Source organism: Nicotiana attenuata, chromosome 1 (genome assembly GCF_001879085.1).
Source record: "Nicotiana attenuata strain UT chromosome 1, NIATTr2, whole genome shotgun sequence".
Classification (NCBI taxonomy): Eukaryota; Viridiplantae; Streptophyta; class Magnoliopsida; order Solanales; family Solanaceae; genus Nicotiana; species Nicotiana attenuata.
The window spans coordinates 13,033,982-13,049,532 of NC_031989.1; the positions used below are offsets into that span (position 1 = coordinate 13,033,982).

Sequence of the window (15,551 nt, forward strand, 5' to 3'; positions counted from 1 at the left end):
AGTCGACCCATCATTACCAGCTCAAACACAGTCTAAACAGTCATTTGTCACCTCTAACTCAGATGGCATCTACATGATGCCAAATTCCTTAGAAAAAAATACATGAAAAACTCCAAAACTTGCAAAATCTCTCTCACTCATCAAGGCAAAACATAAGAAATGAAACTATTATCAGGAGGAACAGGGGCAAAGATATCTAGTATTCCCAAAGTCATCAGTTCATCACCAACAATTGAAAAAAATAATTAATCCCGCAATTCGCCGTCTTACCAAAATTAGGGGCTCAAACTACATCATTGCAACTTAAGGGGTCCATGTATAAATTCGGATTCTCCTTAAGCAGCGCACGTGATAGATCTAACAATTTTTTATGTCCCGGTCACTTTGATATCCTTAATTAACTAAACGTCGTATTCCCCGGAAGTGGAACTCCTCAGTTTCCACTTAGAGAGAAGTCTCATCGTCCATTCAGAATAGGAGCAGAATTGAACTGAAATGGCTGCAGCGTTTTCTTCACTTGTTGGACAGCCACGGGCCATACTTTCAGCTTCTCCGACAGTCAGTTTTAGTCAAATCCGGAAACCGGCGAATTTCCCCTTGCAAAACTCAAGGTTTCTTTTGGTGAATTCAAGCTCTGTCCCTCGAACTTGTACCATGGCTATGGTTGGAGACGATAATGTTGATCCTGCTAGAGATGAACACTCAATTAATTGGCCTTCCTATGATCATCCAAAGGTAACCAAATATTTACTTAATGGATAACTCTATTTTCGCAGCTTTACATGTTATATTTTGAATTAATCGCATTGTACAACGTGGTATAATTTTTGAAGTTATAATAACGCGCTTATGTCTGTTTCTTGTTGCCAGATTCATCATATTGTTGAGTCCTGAATAAGTGATTAAAATTGAGTCGAGAAAAGTAATATGTCACTTCGTGTTGATAGGTTTTACAGCTTGAGGGGATTACTATATGGTATTCTCTTCCTTTTTCATAGGAAGGAGGACAAAGAGGAATTTTGAACTACGCCATGACAGTTAACTTTTGTAGACATGTTTCTGTCTTTAGGTGAAGGATCTTCACTATTTTTATCTGTCAATTTTTTGTGCTCTATTCGCAGGTTGTTGATGCTACTCCAGGGTTTCAGGAGCGAGATTTCACGGCCACCCCGTACATTCCCGTATATGTTATGCTACCTGTGAGTTGAATCAGATTTTCTTTCTTGTGGGACCTTATTCGTTTCCTCTCGAAGTTTAGTCATCGATATAGCATCATATGATTCACTCTGTTTGGTGGCTTTTGAATGCTGGAGCCAAGCATATTGTTAATCATTTTTAGTGTGTGTCTAAATTGTTACTTGCCTAGTTGTCTCATCAAAGCTTATCTTACCACTTAACCTGTCAAATTATTTGGAAACTGTAAACCATTTTGACTTTAATATGACAGATGGGCATCATCAACATGGAATGTGAAATTGTGGATACCAATAATCTAGTTAACCGACTAAAGATCTTGAAGTCAGCTAATGTGGATGGGGTCGTCGTGGAGTGCTGGTGGGGTATAGTGGAGGCCCATGCCCCAGAAAGATATAATTGGAATGGTTACAAGAGGCTTTTTGAAATTGTTCGAGATTTTAACTTAAAACTGCGGGTTAGTTCTCGCTTGAATGGAATTGCATCTTTAATGTGATCTGGTGTCTTCTTTGACTTCTTCCCTTCTAAAATATTCTATTGAAGTAATTGAACTTTCTCAGTCGTCTTACTTTTGAAGAAAATATCCAGGTGGTAATGTCATTCCATGAATGCGGAGGAAATGTCGGTGATTATGTTCATATTCCTCTTCCACGATGGGTTACAGAAATTGGTGACAAAAATCCTGACATATTTTTTACCGACAAAGACTAAGAAGAACCCATGAATGTCTCACTTGGGGAATTGACAAGGAGCGTGTTTTAGGAGGACGAACTGCTCTTGAGGTAATCTTTTTTTTTTTTTTGGTTCTTTTGTTTGTGCATCATATAGTTTAGTAGGTCGACATACTGTTTTCTACTTCATTTTTTCTTGATTTTATTTTATATCAAAGTATGGGAGAATAGGTAGCTTAAGGTAAATACCTTTGTACCATTGTCAAAAACTTGCTAAACTTTTGTTTTTTGGTTATTCAAATAATGGTACACCATTCACGCAAAATCGGTAATACTGTGACTTCTTGAAGAATTTTCCCATCCCAAAAACATATGATGTTTTAAGGTGTATTATTTCAATGACTAATTTTCTCGTACAGGTTTACTGTGATTTAATGAGAAGCTTCCGCGTGAAGTTCGATGAGTTCTTTGAAAATGGAGTCATCTCTGAGATTGAAATTGGACTTGGTCCATGTGGAGAATTACGATACCCTTCTCATTCTGCAAAACTTGGGTGGAAATATCCCGGTATTGGTGAATTTCAGGTGAATTTAACCTCTCAAATGGTGATTGACAATTTTCTATCGTAAATGATACTTCACCCGATCAACATTGTGAATACTTGTAGTTACAGTCCAATATTAAATGTGTTGTAACTATTTTTTTTTATAACGGTGGTGTCCGGCTAACTTGCACACCCTCGATTATTCCAATGAGTGTCTGTTATCTTCACTAGTACAGGTACCATGTAACTTTATCCACCAAGGCTTAGGCAGGCGGAAAATAATCACCTAATATTTTTTTCCTCCACTAGAATTTGAACCTGAAATCTAATGGTTGTTCTAACGTCAATTCCAATAATTGTTTCTAGTTTGATAGCCCTCTATCGTGAATGGAAAGCACAGAAAGACAACCAATAAAGAAAGAAAAACAAGGAGAAAAATAATAGTCATAAGTGACAGTTTAGAGACTCTCAAGTATCACAATAAGGTCAAAGACTTGTTCAATTTATCATGTCTTTGGATAGCTTTTCTTCTTTTCAATTTCGATAAGAAAGAATAAACACACCACTGTTTACAATATCTGCTCATTTAGATATGGGAGAGAATAGAAATAGAAACATCTCACAAGAAATAGAAACACCTCACTAGTAATTTGACTACTATCCATATAGACTTGCCAAAATACTTGAGCGCTTCCTTGGCTTCTTGCTCCCCTTGAAAGCCTGTAATGTCAAACAACCTGCTTTTCATATCACTAATTATAATGATAATTCAGCAACAACATACCCAGTGTAACCCAACAAGCGGGGTCTGGATAACGAAAATTCAGAAGGATAATAAATAATCAAAAAATGAAAAACACAGGTTTGTTAAAGATGCACCATATATCCGAAGCAATAACGATTTAAGAATCTTAGCCAAGGTTTCTCCCGTTGTGCAAACTTTCTTGCCCTTAATATCATGCTCACTTTGGGTCTTCCCACATTTATAATAATAGTAATAGATTAGCTATCGACCCTTGATATCTAGCGTGACATATTTATTAATCATGTGTGCTTACATCCTTTGCAGTGCTATGATAAGTACTTGTTAAATAGCTTGAAAAAGACAGCGGAGGCATCCGGAGGCTCATCCTGTGGTAGAGTACCTTGTAATGCAGGTTCTTACAATTCGAAACCACAAAACACCGAGTTTTTTCGTGATGGTGGAGAATATAATAGCACTTATGGTAGATTTTTCTTGAAATGGTACACTCAAGTTTTAATTGATCATGGTGATCAAGTACTTGGCTTGGCAAATTTGTCTTTTAAAGGCACTCCTATAGCAGCAAAGGTGGTAAAATTATAAAACATATTCCTTTGAATGCTAGACATATTCATGGCATCATAAATTGCTTTTTTAGATTGATTTCGGTTCCTGATGCACTCTGATTGATGAGCAGCTACCAGGAATCTATTGGTGGCGCAACACTAAGAGTTTTGCAGCTGAATTAACAGCTGGCTTTAACTGTCATGATGGCTATTCTCCAATTGCGTTAATGTTAAAGAAGCATGAGGCAGCTCTGAATTTCACATGTCTTGAATTGCACACAGTTTATCGGGATATTGACTTTCCAGAAGCATTAGCTGACCCGGAAGGACTAGTTTGGCAGGTAAACATGTGTATCTAACATGCAGAGGATATGTTGTGATATTTATTTTTTTCGAGGAATCCTGGTGTGAATGTGCAAGTAATAGATTGTCGTACGCAACACGTACTTGAAAAGTAAAAGTGTTAAATACGTTGATGTTTAACCATGAAAAATTGAAAGGTAACATTTGTTTGTCTAAAGGCTCGAGGTTGCAAATATGTATTATTGTCTGATGTAAATGAAATATGCATAGCTTAATGATTTTGGCCTATAGGAGAGAATCATGTTGTCAAGCAACTAGACTGTGAGCCATTTAAACATTTCAAAGAATCAACTTCTCTTACATTTTTTGTCCTTGCTCATGTAAATGTTGTTTTGTCAATATTGTTTATATTTTTTAGCAAGTGAGTGTTTTTCCTTTTTTTTTTTTCTCTGGGGATGGTGGTGGGAATTGTTTTTGTTGTACAAATTAATCACAAATAGCTCAGAAACTTGATGTCCATCTACATCAAAGAGATAATTGATCGTGCAATGTAATATCTACTTATTGTCTCTGCATCACTGGATATACTTGGTCTTTGTTTAATGGATTTCCCAAAACTGCAGGTGCTAAATGTTGCATGAGAAGCCTTCATACCAGTTGCTGGTGAGAATATACGTCCATGCTACCATAGAGAAGGCTACAACAAGATTTTGGAAAATGCCAAGCCTAGGAATGATCCATTTGGTAGACACTACATATCTGCGTTTACCTACCTCAGGCTGAGCCCAACTCTACTGGAGAAACACAATTTCATGGAGTTTGAACGATTTGTGCAGAAGATGCATGGTAAAGTCCTTCTCCCTATCAATTAGAAGTATTGAGGATTTACCGAAATTCTAATATGCAACCATGCAATTACCCATTAAATGTACTTCTCTATGAAGTAGCGAGTTATCTATGATTGACAGTGGTCTCATTCTTGTTTGTAGGTGTACAATGTAACTATCTGAGTTGGAGTCATTTCTGGAATCTGGAATAAATTCCTGTGGCAGCCCCAGGAATTTGAGTAAGGGTCATTCCATATTTCGAAGTTATGACAACGTTTGAGTTCTTTATCGTAAGAGATTGATAATGTCTTGATTGTCATATTTGTTCAAAATGCGACCTCAAAATCACTTCCTTTTTAGGATTTGTTTTTTTCCTTTGAAAGATAGGTATCTTATATTGCACCAGTGATTTAATAAATTCATTTTGCAGTATCATTTTAACAAATGTCTATTTAGTTTATTTAACAAAATAAAAATTTAATTAAACTATGTGAAATTTTAAAATTCAATAAATTTTAGATGTTTTGGATTATGTATATTTTGTCTTCCAAAAATTCAATTATAAGTATATTATATTACTTTTGTTAATTAATAAAAGAGGAGTACATGTTTTACGGTAGAATGATGAAGTATAAGATTATCTACACTATTGTAGGTGACCCTGTAGATCTAAAAGGATTCCAACCTTAGGCTTGATCGGATATCCTTTGTCCACGAAGACAAACAAAAAAGTATTACTCCCTCTATTTTAATTTATGTGAATCTATTTCTTTTGTATTCTTGCCATAAAGAATGACCTCTTTCCTTATTTGAAAATAATTTATCTTTATGCAATGATTTATAGTCACATAAATTTATGCGCCTCATTTTATATCACAAGTTCAAAAGTTTTCTCTCTTTCCAAACTGGAGGAATCTTTTACATCATAAGCTCATTTCTTAAAAGAAGTCATTAATCTAATTCATTTAAGTTTAAAAAAACAGGGGGGATTTTTTCTAAAATTAGGGCTCTAATTACCCTATTTAACTGTGGAACTAGTATTTCTAAAATTAGGGCAATTCAAGAAGGAAAATTCGAGCAATTGCGACAAAAGTTCATAGGAAGTAGGCGGGAACATCTTTTTTAGTTTGTGATTGCAGCAAAAACTGATGGTCCAAACGAATAGAATTGATATGGAAAAAAAAAAGGAAAATTGGAATGGATAGTGTAGGCAAAAACGATCAGAGCAGGGTAAGAATATGGGAATATGAAAAAAAAATTGGAGCCTAAAATCAAGAAACCCCTAAACCTGTAAGTTGTCTTAAATAATTAGGTGTAAGTATTCATAATAATGGTAATTAGGCTCCCATAATCGCGTAGCTACGTAAAATTCTGAATATTACTAACAAAACTTATAGGATGAGGATTGCTTACCATCTTTTGTAATTTTTTCATGGATTTATTTACTTGGAACTTTCAAATTTTGTTCCTTAACTTTAGTTTTGTATGCGTATAAGTAATGACTAAGCTCGTTAACCAATTTATACTTGCATTCTTGAATTGCTAATTCAAATGGTGAATAATCATTCTAAATTAATGATTTCCGCGGTGACAGTTTAAAACAATAAAAGTGTATTATTTAAGCCCAACCAGAGTATTCAATTTTTAGAACTCATGAGATTTTAAAATGCACTGGAATTAACTTCTAAGTGTAGTCACTAGTATCTCTTCACGCGTTGCATGCATATTTCGTATTACGTTCATAATGAATATATTAGAAATAAATATATATCTCATGAGATTATAACCGTAGGATATATCATGGTATTATCTATCCACCTTCTATATGAAATAGCTAACACAACCATTTTAGTATAAAAATTAAACTACATTAGCTGATACACACAACCAAATATAAAATAACTATAATTCCAAGCTTTATAGTAATAGCTAATATACTTATTTCGTTAGCCAAACGAGCCCTAATTAAGACCCTTCGTGAACAAAGTTAAGAAGCGTAGCGTACTATATATCCAACGTTATATGCATTCTTTAATTAGCTGACTTTTAATTTACTTAATTGTAGTTCATAGATTTCAAATGTTGAGAGTTGAGACCTCGAAGTTTCGATTCAATTAAAATAATCATTCAATTATTAAGCGACTTTATTTAACGTTGTATCCTTGATATGAAGTACATTCTGAAAAGGAAAAATGGCTTATTAGACAAGGTTACCATTTGATTGAATGGGATTAATGTTCATCCAATTTTATGAACTTTAAGATATGTAATTCGTGAGTTTTGGTTATTGGTGTTATTTTACCTTATCTAATTCTAGTGCATGATAAAATATATGATAGACATTTTACCAACCAATTTAATGGTGATTTTTGTTAAGCAAAATCCAAAAAGGTGAAATTAAACACACACACATGGGATATAACATCAGTGCTCCTTTAATTATTAGCTACACGCAAAGTCTAAGTAGGGGCATACATAGACCGAGTTGATTCGATTTTTATCAAAATCAAACCAACTATATCGGTTTGGATTGGTTTGATTTTGCCGGATTTTTCGGATTTTTTTGTTGCATGAATATTATTTCAATCTTATTTTGTTAAAGTTATAAATAAAGTTTTGATAAGTGAATGTATGTTTAGTAAAAATTGAAAAAGCTGACAAACATATGATCTATTAAAATATTCTTATGTAAAATTATTATTTAGTGATACATTATAGTTATTTTCTTAGTCGTCTAACAATAATTTTTATTTTGAATTCGAAAACGAAATAAGAATTTAATAGATTTTGACATATAAGTATGGAAGAACAAAGAGATTGACGTATTTCAATAATATTTGATAAGAAAGTGAAGATACAATTTTTTATCTAAAGTAAATAAAAATGAATGCACTTTATAGTGCTATGAAATATTACATTACATGAGAGAATCCCAAATATTTTTAGATATTTTTTAAAGAAAATTCTATATAAAATCTTAAAAGTATATATAAAATGATAGATTTATATGTCGGTTTGGTAGAGATTTGTGTATAACACAAGTTATACAAAAAAGCAAGATTTTTATTCATACTAGGTATAACAACAACAACAATGACCCAGTAAAATTTCTCAAGTAGGGTCTGGGAGGGTAGTGTGTACGATGACCTTACCCCTACCCCAAAAAGCAAAGAGCTTGTTTCCAAAAGACTCTCGGCTCAAGAAGACGGAAAATATGAGAAGAGAGGGAAGGGATAACATATTAGTACCATCAAACAGAAACCAAAGAAATAATAACAACGTCATAAGAACAAGAAAATAGTTGAAATGCAATAACAAAACTAGAAAATAAGCCCCGATTGTGATGACTCGATAGGTCATCTCATATTTTGAAACCTAATTCTGTGATTCGAAGCCTTAAAATTCATGTTTAGGCCTTCCTTGACTTGTGCGCACAATCCGGGTGTCCTTTCGGAAAGCTTTTATGTTAAAAACTATGAAAAAAATAAGAAAATTTGCCTAAAACTTCATTTGGGTTGACTTCGGTCAACTTTTTTGGTAAACAGGCCCGGATTCATGTTTTGATGGTCCCGCTGGGTCCATATCGTGATTTGAGACTTGAGCTTATGCCCAGAGTCGAAATCGGAAGTCCCTAGCCCAAGATATCGGACTTTGTCGAAATTTGATAGTTAAAGGCTAAATGCATTGGAGATGTTTGACCAATGTTTGACTTCTTGGATAACAGGTTCGTATTTTAGTTCCGGAACCCGGTATAGGTCCAATACCACATTTATAACTTGTTTGTGAAATTTGGTGAGAAACGGAGTTGGTTTGACGTGATTCGGACGCCCGGTTGTGAGAATAGAAGTTTCAAAGTTTTCTTGAAAATCTCATTTTATTTGGTGCTAAATTTGTAGTTCTAGGTGTTATTTTGGCGATTTGATCACGCGAGTAAGTTCGTATGATATTTTAATACTAGTGTGCACTTTTGTTTTAGAGCTCCGAGGGCTCGGGTCAATTTCGGATAGGCTACGGAGAGAAATTAGACTTGGAGAAGTTGCCGGTGCATCAGATTTTTGTTGCATGTGTCAGATCTCGCAAACCACTATTGGGTTTGCATTTGGGATCCACTAATCACATTTGCGTAGAGTGGCTGGGAAGGCCAGGGTTCGCATTTGCGAAGTGGGTGCTGGGTAGGCAATGATCGCAAATGCGATCACTAGGTCGCATTTGCGGAGGCTTCAGAGTTTGCATTTGCGGACTAATCTTCGCATTTGCGAAGAAAGCAGAGGTTTGGAGGGATTTGCATTTGCGATGGCTCCTTCGCGTTTGCGGGCTTCGCATTTGCGAAACCTAGGTACCATTTGCGACATCTGCTGGGTAAAAAAGACTTGGACCGGATTTTTCTCCCATTCTTCAAATTTTCAAACCTAGAAACATAAGAGGCGATTTTCCAAAGACTCCTTCTTCCCTAAATCATTTGTAAGTGATTCTAACATATCTCCGTTCAATCTTTCACTACATTTTACAAGATTTCAACCTAAAATCTAAGGTTTTCTTGGTGGAATTGGGGATTTTTGGGTAGAAACTAAGGATTTTGAAAATTTAGGATTTAGACCTCAAATTGAGGTCGGATTCCAAAACCGATTATATATCCGGGCTCGGGGGTGAATGGGTAATCGGATTTCAGTCCGAATTTCAGGTTTGGACCAAGCGGGCCCGGATGTTCACTTTTGTTGACTTTTTCAATAATGGCCTAAATTAAATTCTTTGCAATCGTGGGTAGTTACTAAGGCTTAATTTGAACCGTTTGGTTGGTAAATTTCTAGATTCTATTGGTTCGGAGGCTTGTGTGAAAGGCAAAACAGTGGTTGAGCTTTGAGTTTGGCCGTTTGAGCGAAGTAAGTGTCGTGGTTAACCTTGCCTTGAGGGATTAGGTCTTATTTGCCTATTTTCTACATCTTTGAATATTGGGTACAACATATAGGTGATGTGACGAGTACCTATGCGTTGTTGTCGAGTCATAGCATGCGATTGGGTCTTATTCTTGCAATTGTTGCTTTGCGCGATCATATTATCCATTCTTAGACTAGTTAATCATTACATTGATTATTTTTATCATGTTTATGGACTTTGGTAATAACTGAGTATTAATTCAAAGTGAGGTCGGCTTTCTGAAACCAAATGTTGAAGTAAGACTTGTTTTTGGTTATTTCTATCTCCCTATTGTCATTGTTCATTGCTTTATGGTGAGGGAGAGTTTTAATGCACGAAAGGTGATGCCGTGACATATCGTGAGTGTTAATTCACGAAGGGTGATGTTGTTCCATGTTATGAGAGTGTTAATGCACGACGGGTGATGCCGTGCCATGTTATGAGAGAGTTAATGCACGAAGGGTAATGTTGTGCCATGTTATGAGAGAGTTAATGCACGAAGGGTGATGCCGTGCCGTTTCTATTGATTCATATGGTGAGGTTGAGAGTAAAAGCACGAAGGGTGATGCCGTGCATTTTCCTTTACCGTGTTTACTTGTTCTATCTGTTTAAGGTATATTGGTTGATCAAGTTCTGATTACTGTTGTGATTCTATATCCTTGTCTAACTTTTATTTGCCGTTATCTTCGTACATATACTGTTTAACGGCACAAATTTATTTGTAGGTGTCTTGTCTTAGCCTAGTCACTACTTCACCGAGGTTAGAATCGATACATACCAGTACATGGGTCGGTCATACTGATACTGCACTCTGCACTTCCTATGCAGATTTTGGTACTGGCCCGAGCTCATAGTGAGGTTAGCTGCTGGATCCGTCCTATAGGAGACCCATGGTAGATCTGCCAGCGTCCGCAAACCCTGGAGTCCCCTTTTAGACATTTTGTTTTACTGTTTCTTTCATTTCGAAACAGTTGTATTTCATTCAGACATTTACTTGTAGTGAAATTTTAGAAGTTAGTGAATTGTAACTGTAGATTCGGGTGGTAGAATATATGTATATATTGAGGCTGTTATGAATTTTTGCTTTTATTTTAACTCGTTATAGCTCAATTGAAATAAATTGTTGAAATGTATGAGAATTGGCTTAATGAATCTCTAACGTTGACTTGCCTAGCAAGTGAAATGTTAGGCGCTATCACGGTCCCGAGGGTGGGAATTATGGGTCATGACAAGTTGGTATCAGAGCACTAGGTTGCCTAGGTCTCACAATTCACAAGGAGGCTTAGTAGAGTCTGGGGGATCGATACGGAGACGTCTGTACTCATCTCAGAGGCTACAGAGTTTAGGAAGAATGTCACTTCTATTATTCTCTGTCGTTCGAATGTTTCTCTCATTGCTAATTGAACTCTTCTAATCTTTTTCTCTCCCAGATGGCGAGAACACGTACCGCATCCCCAACTGAGCAGCAGCTAGATCCTCTAGGGGCAGCTCCTACGAGGGGCAAAGGTCGAGGTAAGGGCATGGATCAGCCCAGAGCCTGGACTGGCATTTCCCGTGGCACCAGCCGTCTCTCGAGATGGGGAAAGAGCACAGACTCTTGCTACTCTCACCCCAGAGCAGGTGGCTCCTCAGTATAAGACTTTAGTAGCTTAGCCAGTTGGAGTAGCTCATCCAGTTATTGCAGCACAGGCCGATGATGGTCATGCTATGGCTCCCGAGGGTTTATTGAGATTGGACAAGTTCACCAAGCTCTTTCCAGTTCACTGCAGTGGTGCACCTTCTGAAGACCCCCAGGATTGTCTTGACCGCTGTCATGAGGTGCTGCGGAATATGGGGATAGTGGAGACCAATGGGGTCTATTTTGTTGTGTTTCATATGACTGGTTCCTCCACAAGATGGTGGAATGACTTTGTATTGACCAAACCAGCTGGGTTGCCTGCTTTTACTTGGGAGCAAAGTTCCTTCCTTTCATCCTTAGAAAGGACTATCGCAGGTAGTTCAAGTATCTCCAGCAGGGCAGTATGACCGTCACTAAGTAAGAGATCCATTTTGTAGATTTGGCACATCATGCTATTCTTCTGCTTCCTACCGAGAGAGAGAGAGAGAGAGAGAGAGAGAGAGAGAGAGAGACAGGGTGAGGAGGTTTATTAAGGGACTTGCTCAGCCTATTAGATTGGAGATGGATAAGGAAACTGGGAGTGAGCTTTCTTTTCAGACGGCTACCAATGTTGCTAGGCGAGTCAATATGGTGTTATCTCAGGGGAGTGGTCAGGGGTCGACAAGAGGCTGCGTCACTGCGATGGAGCCTCATCTGGAGGCCGAGGTACTTTTGGTAGAGGCCATCCTCCCAGGACATTTCATTCAGCAATCTAGGCATCCCACGGTGCCTCTGGTAGTCGTGGCCGTCAGATGCATCCTTCTGACCAGTTAGCCTACAATACACCACCAGATCCTATTAGTGCATCTCCGCTCTAGAGTTTTTAGGGTGGTTACTCGGGCCGACAAGGTCATTTTCAGGGTCATGACTCACAGCAGCCGAGGTCCTGTTATACTTGTGGTGATCCAAGGCATATTGCTAGATTTTGCCCTCGTGCCTCGAGCAGTTCTCAGCATCAGGGTTCTCGTGCCATAGTCATGGCACGGGTGCTTCACTGCCCGCTCAGCCAGCTAGAGGTATTGGTCAGGAAACCAGAGGTGGTGGTCAGTCCATTAAAGGTAGAGGTCAGGCTCCTAAAGGTGGATTCCAGCCAGCTAGGGCCGATCCTAGAGATACAGTCTGTAGTGGTGGGGCCCAGCCCCATGTTATGCTTTTCCAGCCAAATATGAGGCTGAGTCTTTTGACGCCATCATCACAGGTACAGTTTTAGTCTGCAGTAAAGATGCTTCAGTTCTATTTGATCCGGGTTTTACTTATTCGTATGTGTCATCCTATTTTGCTTCATATTTAGTTGTCTCCCATGATTCTTTGGGTGCCCCCGTGTATGTGTCCACACTTGTGGGAGATGATATTGTAGTAGACCACATTTATCGTTCATGTGTGGTTACCATTGGGAGTCTTGAGACTAGTGAGAACCTTCTACTTCTCGATGTGGTAGACTTTGATGTTATCTTAGGGATGGATTGGTTGTCACCTTATCATGCTATTGGATTGTCACGCCAAGACGGTGGCCTTAGCCTTGCTAGGGTTGCCTCGATTAGAGTGGAGAGTGACTCCTAGTCATTCTACTAGCAGGGTTATCCCTTATATGAAGGCTCAGCATATGGTCGAGAAGGGGTGTCTAGCTTATTTGGCTTATGTCCGCGTATCTATTGCAGAGGTTCCTTCCATGGATTCAGTACCAGTTGTCCGTGAGTTTCTAGAGGTATTTTCTGCTGACCTTCCGGGAATGCCACCCGACAGGGATATTGACTTCTGTGTTGACTTGGTTCCGGGCACTCAACCCATTTATATTCTGCCATAGCGTATGGCCCCGCCAGAGTTGAAAGAATTGAAAGAACAGTTGCAAGATTTGCTTAATAAGGGCTTTATTATACCTAGTGTCTCGCCTTGGGGTGCGTCCGCGTTATTTGTGAAGAAGAAAGATGGATCGGTGAGGATGCGCATTGATTACCGACAGTTGAACAAAGTCACTATCAAGAACAAGTATCCATTGTCGAGGATTGATGACATATTTGATCAGCTTCAGGGTGCCAATGTGTTTTCAAATATTGATTTGAGGTCAAGCTACCATCAATTGAGTAGGGCATCCAATGTCCCTAAGACAGCTTTTCGGACTCGATATGGGCATTATGAGTTTCTAGTGATGTCATTTGGACTGACAAATGCCCCAGAAGCATTTATGGACTTGATGAACCGAGTGTTCAGCCCTTACCTGGATCCCTTTGTTATTGTGTTTATTGATGATATCTTGATTTACTCCCACAGCCGAGAGGAGCACGAGTAGTATCTTCGGATTGTACTTCAGACTTTGAGAGAGAGCCAGTTATATGCTAAGTTTTCAAGGTGCGAGTTTTGGTTGGATTCCGTCGTCTTTTTGGGCACGTTCTATCAGCAGAGGGTATTCAGGTGGATCCTAAAAAGATTGAGGCATTTCAAACCTGGCCTAGACCTACTTCAGCCACGAAGATCCGTAGCTTCTTGAATTTGGCGGGTTATTACTGTGAGCACGTGATTTTTGCCCTAAGCAATAATTCCCAAAATTTCAAACAAAACAATTTCTTTAGTATTTTGTAATTTTTCGTGAATTTTGTGGCATTTTTTGGTAATTGTTGCATTTCCATTGGTGCATTTTAATTCATGGAAAAATACAAAAATGTGTTGCAGGTGCATTTAGAAGTTAGTTTGCATCTTAAGAATTATTTAGTAATCAATTGTCCTATGAAATGGAAAATCACAAAAAATGTTAATTTGCACTTTTAATGTTAGCTTTGATTTACGAATAGTTTTTCTGTTAATTTGCTTGTGTTGATTATCATTTTAGGTTTAATTAATTTTTTTTAGTAGTTAATTTAGCTCTAAGAATTAATTTTGATTCTAATTAAATCTTGAGAAAAAGAGAAAGTGAAAAAGAAAAAGGGAATTTTGAATTGTTTGCTTTGAAATAAAATGAAGAGGAGGAAAATTGGGCCATTTTAATTTAATTCCCAGCCCAAACAATTTCCCACCAGAACCCGTTCGTCCCAGCCCAACCCATTCCCTGACCCGGCCTACCCTCTCCCAAGTGAAACGACGCCGTTTCGCCTTTGAAGATCCTGGCCGTCGAGGTTCTTCAGATCAACGGTGGAGAACTATGGTTCTCCATGTATAAATATGTCCGAACTCCCCCCCCTCCCCACCCCCTCTCAACCGTCTCTCAACGACCAGTTACCCTAACCCTAATCAAGCCGTCGCCACCATTTCCCTCCGCCCTCCGGTGGCGGCGCCGGCTCCGATGGCCACCAAAAATACACCCCAGAACCCCCTTGGTTTCCTCTTCCATAATTTACAGTTATTTTCCTTTGAACACACCTAGGATTATTCGAATCTTGATTTTTGGCCTTGAACCCTAGTTAAGCCGCCGGAACCACCGCCGCCGGTGAACGCCACCACTTCCAAACCACCCTAAAATTACACCACCGGTTCTCCTCGTTCCCCTCTTTCCAACCCTGCCCTTGGTTTCCCTCGAATCAACGCCGAACCCTTCGAATAACGGTTTAAAGTTTTCCGTCCACGACATCAGTTGTCCCAAATTAACCAAAATTCACACCACAGAACCGCCCAAGCCTCCTCTACCCAACCCCCATAGCCACTTGTCTCGAACATGGCCGGAACTGCTCAAATATTGAATCAAAAACTCGGCCAAAACCCCATCTCTTCCAAATCCGCCCAAATTAACACTCTACGCTCTCTTCACCCTCCTCTACTAGAATCCCTAAACCATTTTTTCCCAAATCCAACCGGCGCTGATGGAATTACAAATCTAGGGTTTAAGGAGGTTCAAGTTTCTTCTGGGTGTCGGAAGTTTCGGCTTGGTGTGGTTGGTGTATTGTACTTAGTAGAGGCCGAATCAGTAAGTTCCCTCGTCTTTGTTCAATTGTTTTCTGTTTATAGTTGAATCTGGGTTCCTGCTTTTGGTTTTTTGTGGTTTAATCTTGCATTGATTCTATTCTCTTCAAAGTTTGTTCATACCAGTATAGGTTTAAGCTTACTGATTAGTTTAGGATTAGTCTTGATGCCATTTTTGATTCATGTTTTGTTCTTTTCCCTCGCTTAATTTTGTTCATGCTTTTACACTTCATTCGGTGTTGATT

General features: G+C 38.3%; 1 pseudogene; it reads left to right on the forward strand.

Annotated features, from left to right (window-relative positions):
* On the forward strand, positions 417–5,229 carry LOC109241205 (annotated as a pseudogene).